The sequence below is a fragment of the Dama dama genome, chromosome 21 (assembly GCF_033118175.1).
Source record: "Dama dama isolate Ldn47 chromosome 21, ASM3311817v1, whole genome shotgun sequence".
NCBI classification, from domain to species: domain Eukaryota; kingdom Metazoa; phylum Chordata; class Mammalia; order Artiodactyla; family Cervidae; genus Dama; species Dama dama.
In genome coordinates, this window is record NC_083701.1 from 20,668,805 (window position 1) to 20,686,609 (window position 17,805).

General features: G+C 43.4%; 1 pseudogene; it reads right to left on the bottom strand.

Moving 5' to 3' along the window:
* Window positions 1-3,241: 3,241 nt before the first annotated feature.
* Window positions 3,242-17,557, bottom strand: LOC133042190 (alpha- and gamma-adaptin-binding protein p34-like; annotated as a pseudogene).
* Window positions 17,558-17,805: the final 248 nt, after the last annotated feature.

Below are 17,805 nucleotides of genomic sequence, written 5' to 3' on the forward strand. Positions count from 1 at the left end.
ACAAAAAAAATATATTAACCAAAAACAGAAACCCTAAATTTACCTATCCATTCTTGAAACTGAGGTGTAGAAATAGCGACCAAGGGATATCCACAGATGATAACATAACCTATTTTTACAGAAACATATTAGGATATATGAAGTTTTACACACATTATTTGCATATGGTAATTCAGTGAGGTTAGCAGACATTTTATGGAGTCAAAATGGCTCGACTCAGCCAGTGTCTGAGTTTCATATACAATGACTATTACTTTATATCATAGCATATAGAGGTTTTGATATGCATTCCAAACTCCCTCTTCCAAAGAACTGTTTCCAAAATGTTTCACAAACTAATACAGTGTTCTAAGATTTCTACACTGTGAAGGGTGGGCTGAGTAGGTGGCCATTGTATTCTAATTTTGTAAACAGTGAAACTGAAGGACCTAGTTTCAGTTTCACAGTAACATACTAGGGTACAAAATTTTCTTGTGAAAATTATGCTTCACAGATTGTATTGTTTTGATGATTTACATTCACATTTTACTATGCTTATATTATAAAATAATAACAAAATTTAACATTTAAAATGAACCTTAAGGAACTTTTCTTTAAATAGTTCATGTTCATCTCAGTTTATCTGTCCCCTGGTTTGTGTACTTTATTTATATTCATTTGGAGCATCAGATGTTAGACTGCATTTAATTTTCATCATGCTAATTTCCATAAATGGTTACACAACTTGATGAGGAAAATTTGGAGTAAATATTCCTTCTCCTTCCAAAAAAAAAAAAAAGGACATCAAACTAACCTGATTTTACTGGGACTGACAGTTCAAATTAATCAACAGTTTCTTTTTTCTCTTCCTGGCAGAGACAGACGGAGGGAAGAAGACTGAGAGACTTTGAGTCCCCGTCAACCAACCCCACAAAGGAAATCTCTCCCTCCAGGTCTGAATAATCAACGGCATATGATTTAATTAGTCACATCTTTATGCCCTGCGTCTTATTTAAATACGGTTCTTTTATCTTATGTATTAAATTTCTGCGATGATCCTTGTTTCTACTTGTCGGGAGAAGATAACAGACGCCATCAATCGCATCAAGCGGGTTAAATTCTGGGGAGAAAAGCGGCCTCACCCACCTGGGGAGCACAGTCCGAGCTCCCCAAACCTGGAAGCGGTGTGTTTGTCCTCTCACAAAACCCGCACTTTGTGAAGCTTGTCAGTGGGGATGACACGACGTGTCTCTGCAGACACTAGAGACACGTGTGTGTCTACATCTGTCCAAGGAAAAGAGAAACTTCATTTACCAAGATCCCCAGCAATCCGTCTACTTCCACACGGACCCTAAAGCAAAACACACGCTTCCACATTCGCGCCAAGTAACAACGTTCTGAGTAGTTTTGCGGGTCTAGTGGAGGCCAGACGGCTTCATCTGACACGGTGTGAGGGCTCCCCCCCACACCTGCCACCGGCGCCCCAGTCACCAGCGCCCCTGGTCAAAGGCCCGATAGAGGGCGGGCGACGCGCCCCTTCCCACCGAGCGAGCAGGTTCCCCAGCGCAGCTCAAAGGGGACTGGAGGCCTGTAGTGAGTCGGACCCTGGCCCGCCCCCGCGCCCCCCTCAACCCGCCTCCCCTGCGCGCGCCTCCAACCCCCCCCCCCCCCCCCCCCCCACGGCGGGATCCCGCTGGAGCCCAGGCGGCGGAGAGGTGGCTCAAAGTCTAAGGAAACCGTGGACTTCCCGGGTTGAATAACGAGCCTGTCTGATTTCCATCCCGGGTGATCCCCGGTCCAGTCTCGTTTAGCCTTGAGGGAACCAACCGGAGGCGCGCTGGCTACCGCCTCCCACGCGGTCCCCCACCCCCAGGTCCTGGGGGAGCCCTCTGGACGCGCGGCGCCAGTCCCTGGGCTCGGATACCCCGAGCCGGCGTGGAGGACCGCGGTGCGCCCACGACTCCCTCTGTTGTCCGCATCCGGGCACGAGGACTCTGAACGCCCGGCCGCTAGGAGGGCCTGGGACCCGCGTCGGGAAATTCGCGTTTACCTCCAGCGCCCTCACCCCACACCCGGTCCTTCCCTCTTGAGTTCCCTCCCAGGTCTCCAACAATCTCCGGGCGCGGAAAATGACACTCGTAATCTCAGTGCCGGGAGAGGTGCGCCGTGGTACGACCCCCACCCCCAGCTACATTTTCCCTCTTTTCTATGGGTCCTTGGTTGTAATTTTGATCAGCTCTCTAGCAGTTCCAACGTAGTAAATTTCGGTCCCCCGCCTCACCCCACACGCGTCCGCACCAGGTGCCGAATGTGGGCGGCGGAGCCCTCGGTGGCCGTCCCGGGGACCCCCGCGCCGCCCCTCTTGGTGCGGGGGTCGGCGGCTGTGAGAGCCGGTGCCGCGGGCAGAGGTGGGGTCTGCGCGCCGCGGGGACGAGGGGCCGGAGAGGCCTGGGGGCAGCGAGCAGAAGCAGGCTAAAGAGCGGAAACCCGAGCCGGGACCGGCGGGCTGCGCTGCGTTCAGGCATTAGAAGGGCGGGGACGGCCGATCTTTCCCGCTGACTTTATCGTCCCCCGTTCGGTCCTTGAGAGACCGCCTCCCCCGCTGCCCTGCAGGGCCCGGGGCTGCGGACGCGCGCCAACCCGGCCTGGGGGAAGGAGCCTGCGCCCGGCGCGCACCGCTGCCTCCCCGGCTCGGAGCCCGCGCTCACGCGTCCGCGTCCCGCCCGACCCCCTCCCAGAGGCTCGGCAAGGATTTCCAGACAGTTCAGCAACGCTTTACAAGGTAGCGGGGCCTTTTCTTTCTTTCTTTTTCTTTTTTTATTTTCTGTTTTCATTGAACAGTAACCTGTCGTTTCTGCTCGGAGGGTCTCGGTGCTGTGTCTAACCTGGGAATTTCACAAGGCGCTTCTCAGAATCTAAATGCGCACCCCCCCCCCGCCCCCCAATTGGTGATGGAGATTGCAGAGTCTTCCGAAATAGCCCTTTCCGTCTTATGTAATTAGGGACCCACAGAAGCGCTGGATTTTCCACGGTACATAATCTATATTTATTCTCTCTTCCCCCTCCCTCTCTCGTGCGCGCGTGTGCGCGCGCGTGTGCGTGCGCTCCCGTTCATTTCTAGCATCAGGAAACTCGTTCGCGGCCACTGAAAAGTCAGGAGCGGCTCACAACTGATTTCCCACGGATTTCTGCCTCCAACGGCAGATGCTGTCCGGAAGCGGTGCTCCCAGACAAGCATGAAACCGTTATCTTGGAAAGCCGGTTAGCCCTGCCGCATAAGAAGCGCCGAGGGAGGCGAGTCTGGAAGAACAGCTAACCGATCGCGTTCGCCGGTGGGGAAAAGTGCGGCGCGTGGCCGGGCCTGGGGTTCGGGCCCGCACTTCAGCACCGGCGGGGATGGACAGCGTCTTTGGACCGGGCCACCGCCGGGACCCCACTGCGCCGCCACGGTCCTCGCTGCCGCCGTCGTCGCCGAGGGCAGCCCGGCTCCAAGCTCGGCGCAGCTAAGGGGCTTCGTCTCCGATGCCCCGGCGCCCCCCTGGCCGGCCGTGATAGACCGAAAGGGATCTTCCTTGCCTGCTGCGACCCCCGCGCAGGGCTCAGAGAATCTCACCTGATCCACAGATTAAACTCGGCAGCAACTTCCAGGATAATTGTCGACAGGGGCCGGAGGAGCACCGGCAGCCCAGAGAGGCCGAAGTTGTCCGGCCTCTGAGAACCATGGGCTCTGCAGACGGGGTCCGAGCGCTCAGAGGAGGCCCGCGCTGCTCCAAATAAACAGGATGCTCCCGAGCGGGCTGCACCTGTTTTGGAAATAGCTTTGCGAGAGGAGCTTCTAGACCTACTCACAACCTGGCATTAGAGAAACTGGAAGATTCTAATTCCTTTACTCGGCCGGTAAGTGATAATACTATTATTACTGTTTGTTTGTAACTCAAGTGACCCCCCCCCCCCGGCAAGATTTTAACAGAAAGATTAAAATAGTATTATTTTTTTCCTTGTGGATTAAGATGATAAACAGTTTGATTTTTAAATGGTTGTTCCTGCGTAATGATCTTTGAGAAAATCTTGCCTAGTAAAGTAGTTGGATGTTTTACTTATCTGAAGTCCTTTATGTGACAAGAATATTAAAAATGATGTGTGTGTGTGTGTAAGCCTATATAAATATAGTAAAATTTTAGTTGGATATTTTTATTGATGATCTAGTATCTTTTTGAGTCTGTGTCTGTGTTTTCCCCCAAAAGAATACAATGTGGCATTTTGTAAGTTTTTTTTTTCTCTTTGTGTTATGCATGTAGTTTAAAGCGATCCTGTTTGTATCACATAGTATGCAAGACTGAAAAAGTTACTAGTAGTGATGGTTTCACCATCTGGTCTGTTATATTTTATATGAATATAATGTGCCAAACTGTACACCTGGTCCCTATCTCTACCCCAATCCTGAGTGTACCTACACTTGTGGATCTTAACCTACAGAAATACACACATTTTTATGCAGTGTTGTCTTTCTAGCCTTCTGAAGACTGCTTGCTCAAACCAGATCTGCCAGAAGGCAGAAAATGAGAAGCTGTAGCGTGCCTTTTTAGGAGAACAGGTTTCCAAAGCATTCTTAGTCCCATGAAAATGCATTTGTCACTGAAATCCACAAAGTGGTGGGGGGCGGGGGGAGGCAAGAGCTTTTGGATGAACCATAGCTTTAAAGTGTTTATGAAATCTATTTTCTGTTGACTCTTACTTTTGTAGCTTTAGAACTGCAATCATTCACAGTGACCTTGATGAGCATTCTGCTTTTAAGAAAAGGGCTTTGCAGGGTAAAGACACAGATTTATAGCCCAAGCCTGACATTTCGCTAAGGGTTCGGTGGGTTCCACCAAGCATATCCAGTTAGTGGGGTGCAGGGCTTGGCAGGACTGACTCTGACAACCCTGTGAACACATGTGATGCTGTGAGCACGACCAGCCATGTGGGGAGAGTTGGCCCTTTTGAAAAAGCACAGTTCTTCAGGTTCTCCTTTTAATTTCATAGGGCATCTATAATCAATCATAAAATACATCTCCATACTGCCCTGTTTTTCAGTTTCATCACTCGAATCCTTGGAGGCATTTAAGATGGCACTGGCCAGTGTGCTGAAAGGCCCTTGTTTTGCGTTGACTGAGAGCAGAAACTGCACTCTGGGGACAAATTGTTCTTAACTGTCACTTGCCACTTACCACAAACCTGCTTGCTTAGCAGAAGGGAGAGCGGTGTCGGCATCATGGAGTTCCTTGGGGGCTCTATTGCCCTATATGGGTCAGAAACGGCAATCTCAGGAGGAAAAATGCACTATTGATTTGGAATCCGTGCCAGGAGACCTGCGGTGTGCCCCTGACAAACCTGCTTTTGTGTGTTTGTTTTTTTCCCCTAGTCTGGAAGATGTGAACGTGAAATTGCCACTTATACTAATTAATCATGTTTTAAGAGAGTTGCAGCCTGTTGCTAGACTCTGAGTGTGGTTGTCAGTTAATAGCACAGACAGGCTGCCTGGTGAGCAGAGCATAAGATGGAAGCAGGCCTGTGGGCACGTGGCCGCAGTTACCTTCTCAGTGACAGAGGGGGCAGGCTTTCTCCATGTGTGACAGAAACAGCACAAAGTAAAAGTTACCCTGGGCTCATCCCTTTAGAGATTTAATCACAGAGATAAATAACTGATTCACCGTTCCAAGCCCAGGCAAGCTGCCTGGAAGCTCTCCTTATCTTTGGGGAAATGTCATTGTGTTGAGACAGCATTTTGTAAACCAATTTAGTGCCTATATAAATTATAATCTTTAACTGCCCCCAGTCTCCTGGACTCCACAAAAGGAGTGGGTGGGCTAATGCAACCATACCACTTTTTGCATAGAATCCCTTGTCTCTAAAGAGAAATCAACACTTAATTCTAGGACATCCATGTCCTATTAAAATAGCTCTTTTCCCTGATTTTTTTTTTGGTCTGTTACCAAAAAAGGATGCATGAAGTTTGAGAAGTATCAGACACAGTATCCAACATCCCTTCTCAGAGGAAGGAGTTCTGTTGGTGGGGGGGGGGGGGGTCAGTGTTTTTGTGTTACTTCTACTTGAGACTCGGAGGAGAAAAGTGAAGTAGGATTGCATAAAGAGGACAATGGAAAGTGTATATAGGACTGCAGGATAATTTGAAATGAGTTCTGGAACCTGGTCAGTTACTTTTCTTCTTTTAACAAGAAATGATCTGCATGAGAGTGGGACAGAGAGTTCTGGCTTAAACCTTTATATTATACAAATATTATAGAAACATTTATCAGTCAGTATTATTATTTAGACCATCTAATTATTATTTGGATAATCTAGTGTGATTACTGACCATTAGATCTTATTGGATTGGAAGGTCCAGTTTGCCTTTGGAATTGCTTGCTTGGGTTTGAACCAAGTTATATACATGTTTACAAAAAATGTAAAAGAAGAGATGATTATTTTGGAAGTTAAGAAGTCCCTCAATAATTAATTGTTATTTTCATACCAACTAAAAGATTCTAGGCAAGGATCCTGGTTATTCATCCAATTCTATTAAGAAGGCAAAAGCCACTGAAGAAAAGTGTATCCTAAGCCAGAAATTATGTCTATAGTTATTTCACCTCCAGTGAGTCATAGACTGGCACACAAATGAAGAAACCTCTCATTTTGTATTTTCTTCCTGTTTAGCTTGGCAGAATGAGTTGTGCATGGCACACATGGAAAGAGACAGCATCCTGCAGCATGAAATATGTTATGCATCGTCATGTAGCAGAACAAGACTTGTTTGACAGTCAGGACATGGGGATTCTTGAAATGCTGGTCATAAGATCTTGGGCAAGCCACTCAACCCACTACTCAACTTTTTCTACCTAACACGGGGTACTTTATCTACCAATTAAGATGCAGTCCTCTACATATGGTTGACATCTAAGTATTTGTGGAATAAATGAAGAGATGCATATGCTGGAATATTGGAAAGTCTCAATATGATGCTCTTGAGAGTATTTTGGAAACTTAAGTGCTATATCTTTGAATTATTATGTCATATCTTATAGCAATCATTCCTTCACTCCTCAAAAAAGTCCCTTCTGATTACTCTATAGCAACATGCTTCTTGCATTTTAAGAGCTTAAATGTAGGGAATATAATATTTCCCCGGGAATTCACCATCAATTTTCTTAAATCTCTCAATGGAAAAAATATTTTAATGCAGGGAAGACTTCATTTAAAAATAGTATTCAAAATTGACATCATGCATTAAACCAAATAGGCAAGACTAGGTCAACGTGACACCCAAGTTCATTTTAATTACCCTTGACCCTTGAGCAATGCAGAGGTAGGGGGCTCTAACTACCCGTGTAGTCAAAAATTCATATGTAACTTTTGACTCCCCCCAATAGCTTTCCCAGGTGGCTCAGTGATAAAGAATCCACCTGCCAGTGCAGGAGACCTGAGTTTTATCCCTGGGTCGGGAAGATTCCCTGGAGGAGGAAATGGCAACCCATTACCGAATTCTTACCTGAGAAGTCCCATGTACAGAGGACCCTGGCAGTCCATAGGGTCACAAAAGTGTCAGACATGACTGAGCACAACATGCATGCACATTGACTGCTAATTGCCTACTCTTGACCAGAATCTTTACAATAATATAAATGATCCATTGACTCTGTATGTTGTATATTTTATGCATTTATGATGTGCCTAGGGTTTTCTTATTTTTTTAGATTTTTTTTTGGCTATGCATTTCTTCAGATCATCATCAACCTCAAAAAATTTAAATATACTTATTAAAAAAAATCTGGGTATAAGTGGACCCATGCATTTCAAACCCATGTTTTTCAAGGGTCAACTGTACTTTCATTTTGACCTGAAATGAATCAACCACTGCATTTTTGGTCATAATTTTCTGGTTTGTAATGGAGAAGTAATGTTTACCATTAGTTATACCAATAAGGAAGCTCATAGGATTAAGTGGTCTTTAAAAACTCAACATCTGATAATACATCCAGAAAGCAATTTGTCTTGCTTCACCAACTAGTAAAGATGGAGTGGAGGGTAGACAGCGTGGGACTTGTCCATGGGCAACCCTGGAAATGCTGTGGTCTTGGTTTAATCTAGATTCTATTCATAGGTGTCTCAGGAAATCTCCAGTTAAGTAACATTTCATGATTTATTTTCTTTCATCAGTTGGAGTTTTAAAAGTGGCTATAATTTTTAAAAAATGTAATCGATAAGCATTTGGTCTGTATAGATTTCTAGTGAAGTAAAGTCGCTCAGTTGTGTCCGACCCTTTGCGACCCCATGGGCTGTAGCCTACCAGGCTCCTCCATCCATGGGATTTTCCAGGCAAGAGTACTGGAGTGGGTTGCTATTTCCTTCTTCAGAGTATCACTAAAAATACATAAAGTGTAAGTTTGAGAAATCTAAACTACCATTGGTGTCATAGTCAGTTTCCATATAGTCTGCTGGTTGAACTATTTGACTGAACTGGAAATGGAAAATTATATAACTGTCTAGTCAGTGATACAACAACGTTAAGTTTTTGGTTTGATTTGTTATCATTTACCAAAAAAGAAAAAGTAAATAAACAGTAGAGGAAAAAAAAAGAGGAAAAAAGCAATGGGTGAAAAGTCATTAGAATAATGTCATTTGGTCCAGAACCAGATTTTGGGTGAAATCTCTTGGTTTTTACCTGATTTAATTGGAATAAAATGGACTGCAAGTTGGACTCGGCACAGAGCCGCAGACCATGACTACTCTGATTTCAGTACCATTTGTTAAAAACCAAAACTGACATATTTTGTCAGTCTTTTTCCAGTCCTTTCTGTCTCTTTTTAAAAGTGGGAGAATGAATCAGGACTTGGCAAAATAAAACTTCATCATAATATCTTTTAGAAGTTTATAAGAAAATATATCTCTAAAAATGAGGAGTGGCTGAGAAGAAATAACCACTCCATTTCTTTGGTCAAAATATTGTGGGAAAAGAGTCCCAAGAATAGGCAGGAATGAAGCCAGATCAACAATGTTCCATGATGTGTCTCTTCTGGCAACTCTTCCCCTTCTTTGTCCTCTGATACCTGCAATAGCAGCTGTGAACACAGTCGTGTCCGACTCTTTGCGATTCCATGGACTGCAGCCTGTTCTGCTCCTCTGTCCATGGAATTCTCCAGGTAAGAGTACTGGAGTGGGTTGCCATTTCCTTCTCCAGGGGATCTTCCCGTCCCCAGGATCAAACCCAGGTCTCCCACATTGCAGGCAGATTCTTTACCAGCTGAACCTAAAGGGAAGCCCACAATAGCAGCTGTAACCAGGTGAAAACCTTGGGGAACTGTAAGACCAAGAGAAAAACAGAGTACCAGCTATTACTATGGTCTGTTAAATGCAGAGCTGCCTCCAATACAAGTTTTGATGCAGTTTTCAAGAAAAGGGGAGAGGTTATATTATAAGGTGGAAAGAACAGCAACTGTCCACTGCAGTGTCATGAAGAATTTACCAAAGGTTTCTAGGTCAGTTTCTGTATCTGCTGTTGATAGAATGCTCAGGAAGGTGGGCTCATAGGCTGTTGTCTCTCTAAAAGCTTGTTTTTGCAGAGCGTTTTATTAACAAGATGAAATGTTCATAATGTGGCCTCGATGTAATTAAGACATCCCAGCTTTGTGGGCGTCCTTTCAGTTTGTTACTCAGAAATGACTAATATCCAGAGGACACACAAACAGAGCCAGAGACCAAAGTGGATAATAGTACTTCTGGCTGGAGAGCTTTTTTTTTTCTATATTTTTTCTTGCAGTTTTATATAATATATCCTCATTTATCAAGTGGTAAGCCTATACCAGTTTAGCTCAACTATTTATCTTTTGTTTCTCTGGTCTGATTTTAATCTTGAAGAAATAAATCTCCTAAGAGTAGATTAATTTAATTGCCTGAATACACCTCTGATTACAGCTCATATGAGCAAGTAGTTACGTGGTCAGGACCTTTAGAGCTCAGGTAAGTAAGATGAGGGTAGTTCATCTAATTCATTACATTCACAAACACACAGGCTGTTCATTTTTCTTTCCAAGTCCATCCTTTTTCTCTATTTACAAATCCTTTTAAGTGATTACTGAAAAATGAAACTTGCCTACTATCCACTGAAGCAATGTGTTTTTATTTTCCATTTCATATTTTGTTTCCATGGCGGTAAATTTCTGGGAAGTCCTAAAGGTAGATTATTTCACTGTTATATGAGGTTTTCGTGGGCCATATGACTGCATTCCAGGTGACCCAACCCCCTTGAGTTCCCATCCTCAGAGAGACTCAGTACTTCTGTGGCTTCAGCAGTTTTGTGAAATTCCCTCTCTAAGGCATCTTACCTATGAATTTCACAGCAGGACTGAGGCAAACATTCTGATTCCTGTTTTGCAAATGAGACAGTGAAGTCCAGGGAAGTTAGATGTGTCTCCATACATTGAGTCAAAATTAAGATTTGTGTCAATATTTCATATTTTCCATACTTTTTAGGTGGTTTGGAAAGAAGAAATATCTTTTGTCCCACTGATTACATGCGTCACTTGCTTCAAATTATGACTATAAACAAACAAACAGAGCAATTGTATTTTATTAACTTTTGCTTTTACTGTCTAAGGAACTGGAAGGGTTTAGATTCTCAAGGATTTGGAAGGTCTTGCAGATTATCTTGACCTTAATCTTACTCAGTGGAGGAGGGAATGGCTATCCACTCTAGTATTCTTGCCTGAAAAAAATCTCATGGACAGGGAAGTCTGGCAGGCTACAGTTCTTGGGTTTGAAAAGAGTCAGACATGACTGAGCAACTAACACTTTCACTTCCATAATCTTGTACAAATAGGAGGGTTTGTGGATGTTGTGCTCGTATGTTGCATGTCATATTTTAGAAGCGTTGGTGAGTCAGAAAAGACCAGGGTTGATTCTGCTGCAGCAATTCAGGTTTGAGGTGATGAGAACTTGACCTCATGAGGTGCAGGTGAGCAGTGAGTCAGTTGAGACTGGATGGTAAGCTGATGGGTGATGGACTGCCACACAGAAAATGAGTCAAGCTAGGATATGTGCTTGGTACCTGCCATGGGCTGGAAGAATACAAATGCACTTGGGCATAAAACGCCCATCTTTGGAAGGAAAGGTGTCAGACCTGACTTGGGACATGTTCAGTGAGTGGGGAACAGGTACAAGGACCAAATGGCAGGGGAGGAACCTTTGGTTTCAGAAGGAGGTGTAACCTGACATGTCCAGCTCGGAGCTGGCAAAATGGAAATGATTGTTGAAGCCATGAAAATATAGCCTTAGTCTCTCAGTCTTGTCCAATTTTTTGTGACCCCATGGACCATAGCCCACCAAGCTCCTCTGTCCATGGAATTCTCCAGGTAAGAATACTGGAGTGGGTTGCCCTTCCCTTCTCCAGGAAATCTTCCCCACCCAGGGATCAAACCTGGCTACACAGCATTGCAGGCATATTCTTCATCAGGTAAGCCACCAGGGAAGCCTGAAGATATATTACCTGTTTGAGAAAATGAAAGAAAAAGTGAAAGTGAATGTTGCTCAGTCATGTCTGACTCTTTGTGACCCCGTGGACGGGAACCTGCCAGACTCCTCTGTCCATGGAATTCTCCAGGCAAGAATACTAGAGTGGGTTGCCATTACCTTCTCCAGGGGATCTTCCTGAGCCGGGGATTGAACCCAGGTCTCCCAAATTGCAGGCCGATTCTTTACTGTCTGAGCCCCCAGGGAAGCCAAAAATATCATATTTTACATAATAAATCTAAAAGAAATATAGATAATAGTTGGGAAGAGACCTATTTAAACTCTTATTCTTTCCAGTAAATTGTATATTCGTTTTAAGTGATCATGTAAAATATATCAAACATTCAAATAATTACTCATTTTTGTCACTGGAAGATTAACTTTCTTCCACTGGTGATATGTATCCTGTTGTTGATTTTACTTGAGAGGCTGCAATTGATCCTCAATAATAATAATAAAGTGTCTTTTAATTATATAATTTTTATATCTCATTGATATTAGATCTTATGTAAAACTTCCATATTTTGCTAAAAGAAATTTCTGAGGGTAAAAATCAGTGCAGTGTTCTTCAGATCAATCTAAGTGTCCTCAATGCTTTTTCTGTCTCATGAGCTGAATAACTTCCATGGGAATGACTAGAATTTTCAAGCCAGGCCAGGCAAACAGAAATTTGTTTTTGTCTGATTTTCAAATTCCTTTCTCCAGCCTCTCAGATTCTCCATATAACTTGCTGACTGTATCTTGGTATAATACATTATCTAGTTTCTGGTGGCCAACTAAGTTTTCTAAGTCAACAGTGTGCCATTTAGCCAGTTACCTTGCAGAGCCCTAAAAGGCCCCCAGTAATGTGCAGGAGAGGATGTGCCACCAAACAGGGGGGGGCATGCCCTCATCACTGATGCAGTCAGTGGTTTGGTACATCCACGGGAGCTGCTTTGACTCAACAAGTCACATTTGCATCAACATGGGAGTTGAGTCAGTGAGTCTGTGCAAGGCCGGCCCCCAGAGGTTAGGAGATGTGGACAGGGGAGCAGGGCAATGCGAAGAGGTACTCCGCCCTTGAGAAATGCAGTCATGCTGTCAAGTTCTATCTGTATGGAATCTCTGTGCCATTGTCTGTGTCCTTGGCAACCATCAGCAAGTCAGTCACTCATGGTTACAGGAAGTTATCTGATTATAGATTTGTAAAGATGTGTTCTTTGTGAAGTAATCAGCTACTCTGCAGTTGTGAAATTAAAAGATGCTTGCTCCTTGGAAGGAGAAGTATGACAAACCTAGACAGCGTATTAAAAAGCAGAGACATCATTTTGCTGACAAATATCTATATAGTCAAAACTATGGCTTTTCCAGTAGTCATGTTTGGATGTGAGAGTTGGACCATAAGGAAAGCTGAGCATGGAAGAACTGATGCTTTTGAACCGTGGTACTAGGGAAGACTCTTGAGAATCCCTTGGGCAGCAGAGAGATCAAACCAGTAAATCCTAATGGAAATCAACCCCGAATATTCATTGGAAGGACTGCTGCTGAAGCTCCAATACTTTGGCTACCTGATACAAAGAGCCAACTCATTGGAAAAGACCTTGTTGCTAGGAAAGATGGAGGGCAGGAGGAGAAAAAGGAGACAGAGGATGAGATGGTTAGATAGCATCACTGACACAATGGACAGGAGCTTGAGCATACTCTGGGAGACAGTGAAGGACAGGGAAGCCTGGTGTGCTGCAGTTCATGGTGTTGCAAAGAGTCGGACACGACTTAGTGACTGAACGACAACAGCTACTCTAGTATTAATGTAGTGACCAATGGCTATTTTTGTCCTTGTCTTTTTGACTAATGGAGTAATTACTTTCTGCCAGTTATTAAATTCAATGACCTCAGTGTAGATGGATGGTCAACACAGCTCTGTGGTGAGAACACTTCTGGTGTTTCTTAGTAGTTGCAGTGATTCTGCTTGGCTGTTTACTCTTATGTTCTGTCACTATTCCACCTGAAATGTCCTTTGGGAGCCTTTGTCCTTGTACCTCTAGGTCGTATTCTGGGCAGTATATGCATACAAATTACATACTGTCCTACCCACTAAATCACAGGTGTCCTACATTTTCCAGGCAACTGTCAACAGTATTGATGGGTGTTGATACATTGTCATGCTTATGAATGTATAAAACTGTTTTGAGAAATAAGCAATTCTATTACATAGAACTCTGTGTTTTTTTTCCCAGTGTAAATGAAATTTCTTTAAATCATACCCATACTTACTTTTTCTGAAGTTTTCTTTTTTTGGTTATGTATAAAAGTAGTAAATCATAAAATAATCAGTTAAATGGAGCCTAGAAATAACTTGGGCTTCCCAGGAGGCTCAGATGGTAAAGAATCTGCCTCCCAGTGTGGGAGACCTGGGTTCAATCCCTGGGTTGGGGAGATCCCCTGGGGAAGGAAATGGGTACCCACTCCAGTATTCTTGCCTAGAGAATTCCATGGATAGAGGAACCTGACAGGTTACAGTCCACGGGGTCACAAAGAGTTGGACACAACTGAGCATCTGAATAACAGCGACAGAAATCATTTACATTATTTTTACAAGCATATAAATCCCCCACTGGGCTATTTTCTCCTGAGCAGAATTAACCAAACTCCAAATGAAATGCACTCTCTTCCTTCCACGTGTGTCTCCAGAATATTTGCATGTGAGCTACACTTCAATGTGCTTAGCTTTACCAAATCACTGAGCTTTTTCAAGTTTATCAAGGATACACATTAAGAGATTGGATGACACGCCAGTGGGTAGAAGTCCTGGGCATGGATCTGAGACTATGTTATCAATATACCTATTCTTAATGAACGTAGAAGTTGACCACTTGGAACAAAGCTGAAATGGGACCAAAAAAAAAAAAAAGTGTTTGGCATCTGATGAATTACTTAGCATCTCTTTTCGTAAAGAATAAAAGCTCTCTGGCTCCCAACAAAGAGTTTGTGAGCTGTATGGCAGTGTTTTGAACAAGAAGATCATTTATAAAAGCAGTCTTTATATTTAGGAAATAATTAGGGATGCAGCTGCAGGTTTTAATGACTTTTAATAAAGCCTGTTATAAAGTGAATTAGCAATAAATGCTTAGCAGAATGATACTGAATCAGGACATGATAGAACATTATTAGATCTGTTTATTGGATTGTTAAGGCAATATATGTTTATGTAATACCAGTGGTTTTGTCATTTTCTAGGATATTTTGAAGGAAAGTTCAAGGTGGGTTGAATTTTAGTGAATGGGAGGAGTATATCAACTAGCCCTGATAAACCAGTAAATGTTTTCATTTATAACTAACTGATAAAGTGAAAAATCTGAAAGCTTCTTAAATTTCTGCAATATTTGGAATTATAGAACAATATTCATGTCAAAGATACAATATTCTGATCATTTAAAATTTTTGAGTCTTTCATAAGGAAAGTTGAATGTACTTTGTAGAAAATAATACTTTGTTAGAAATAATCTGTGCTCAAAGCTTGCTTGGTTGGCATTGCCAAAATCTAAATTTCAATGTCAAGTGGTCAGAATACTGATGAGTAGATGCACATACAGCTCATAACTCACCAGTTCATGTTTGCCTAAGTATTTTCAGGCCACCTGAGCATGCAGAATGGTACAGGGTAGATCCTTTTAAGGATCAAGTGTTGTCTCTGACCTCAAGGAGGCCAGACTCTAATGAGGCAACGCAAGGGTACCTGGAGTCATTATGTCCCTGGAAGATAGAGCTGGAGATACAGTCAGCTTAGGAAACTGACCCTCAGAACATTCTGGAAACTTGCAAAAAGGTTCAAATTTGGCTCATGGTTTAGTCGACATAGAACAATCAATTATGGTTTAATCAGTGATGATGCTCCAGAGATGGTAAAGGAAGATCAAATACTGTTTATGGCTCCTCCCGGAACCATCCTTCACAGTAAATGAGCAACCCAGGATGATGAGAAGCTAGAAAATTTGTTAAGTTTTAAAATCTCAAGCAGGTGAGATTGAATGTCCATTGGAGACGCTGCTAGGATAGCGATGCTGTGTTTGAATAATCACCTTTTTAACTTCTTATTTATTTTTAAATAATTACAGACACAAAGGAAACAGCAGAGATATTTCTTGTGAAGACTTCCCCCAGCTTCCCCCAGGGGTAACATCTTAGATCCTTATAGTACTGTACCATGACCAGAAGTTGATATTGCCACAATACTGTCAAACAGATTATAAATCTTATTTACAGCTCATTTTTTAAAAATAAATGAATCAGATTTTAATCACCCAGCTTTGTTAAACCCACAAGATCAAGTTCACAGCTTTTTCTAGTCTGTTTTCCCTAACCACATGACCTAATGTATTTTCTGAAACCTTTCATATTTTAAGAAAAACATATTCCACCTTTGGTTTTGCAACCCCAGAGCTGATTTCCCTAACATTCCCTGTAAATGGCCAATGTTCAACCTCAAAGAGACACTGCTGGAATGCAGCTAAACTACAGTCTCAAAGACCTTCAGAATGGTTTAAAAAGAAAAAAAAAGGTTATCAAAGAAGATAGCCTCCAGTGTTCCTTGGAGAGGTTCTTCCTGAATGTTCCACTTACTGAAATCTTCCCTCTGGAAACTGGAATATTCCATTCCTTTTGTCACATGTTCTTTGGTGCTTAGACGGTATCGCACAGATGGGTCTGAGTCTTGTTTCCATAGGCGACCTTGGGGTCCATACCCACACCAGGCCAGCAGCAGTTCTCAGCCCATGAGCCCTGAGCCAGCTGAGAGCCATGGCAGAGTGAAGCCTCATGACGTGCACTATGGAGTGCCTAGAAAAGCAGAACTAAGGGTTTCATTTGTTGTATTTCTCACTCTTCCTCTGGCAAGTTTCCCTTTGGTGACAGGTTCCCCTGGAGCTGACCCCTCCAGCCCTGGAAGTAACACAGGTACCGAGGCATCTGCCGCCTCATGTTTGCATGCTTTCCCACCAAGTCTGCTCCTTAGTGTTGCTATTTTGGCAGAGATGTCTGGTATTCAGAGACAGAAGAGGAATTTCCCCTTGTTTTGAGGGTATGAATTGTGACTACAGAGCTCTGCCACCTCAGGTAACAAACTCTAAGAAATACAAGTTTCTCCACAGTAATACTAATGCAAAAATCTCAGGATATGATCAGTTTCAGTGGCCTGTATAAGGAATTCCTTTGTTGTTGTTCAGTTGCTCAGTCTTGTCTGACTCTTTGCCATCTCCTGAACTGGAGCACACCAGGCTTCCCTGTCCACCGCCAACTCCTGGAGCTTGCTCAAACTCATGTCCATCGAGTTGGTGATGCCATCTAACCATCTCATCCTCTGCTTCCCCCTTCTCCTCCTGCCTTCAGTCTTGTGTCAGATGGACCACCTTGATGATCCAAGAGGGTTTCAGTCCTCTGGTTGCTGGCAGATGGGACTGCTCTGAGTGGCAGTTTTCTGCTGATCCAGTGCTATGATTTGCTCCAGCCAAAGAGCTTAGAATGCTAAAGCCTTGGTTCCTCTCATTCTTCACCACTACCAGACATTGGCAACAAGGCTTGAACAATTTGCTTTACTCCTGTAGCTTCTTGGAACTCATATTCCTCAGGCAACTTTTCCAGACTAAGTTCTACCAATTCAAAGTCATGTTTGACAACTTGAGCTTCCTGTCAGTTTACACCATTTTCAGGCACTCTCTTGCAAACCAAGATCATCGCCTCAGGTAACCACTATTCTGCCAGTGGAAGCCAGGAGGAAACACTATCAAGACCAGATTTTTGTGTGCTGTTGAAGTAAACCACAGATGCTCAGACAGACTGCAGTCTCTGTGGTGATGAAAAATTTGTGTGGTCCCACACGCAGATTGATATCTGCTGAATAGTGTTTATTATCAATGGCCTGGGGATAAAACCTCACAGCATCATTGGCAGTCACCTCCACAGTAAGATCTTCTATTCCAAGAATATGTTATATTAGCCAGTCTGTGGATAAGGTAGAGGAGCAGCTAGCGATGAGTGTGCAGGGAACACCAACAGCCATAGCTTGTTCATCCATTCTCATCTGAACTCATTTGTGTGTGTGTGTGTAGTTCTATATAATATACCCTGTGTGTTGATTTGCATCACCATCATCACAATCAAGACATACTTCTTTTTAATCTCTGCAATAGAGATTTCTCATCTAACCCTTAACACTGTGACCACTCCCCACTCCCCTGGAGACACTCATCCATGCTCCAGCTCTAGAATTTTGTCTTTTTTGAGAATGTTATATTAATAAGATTGTGT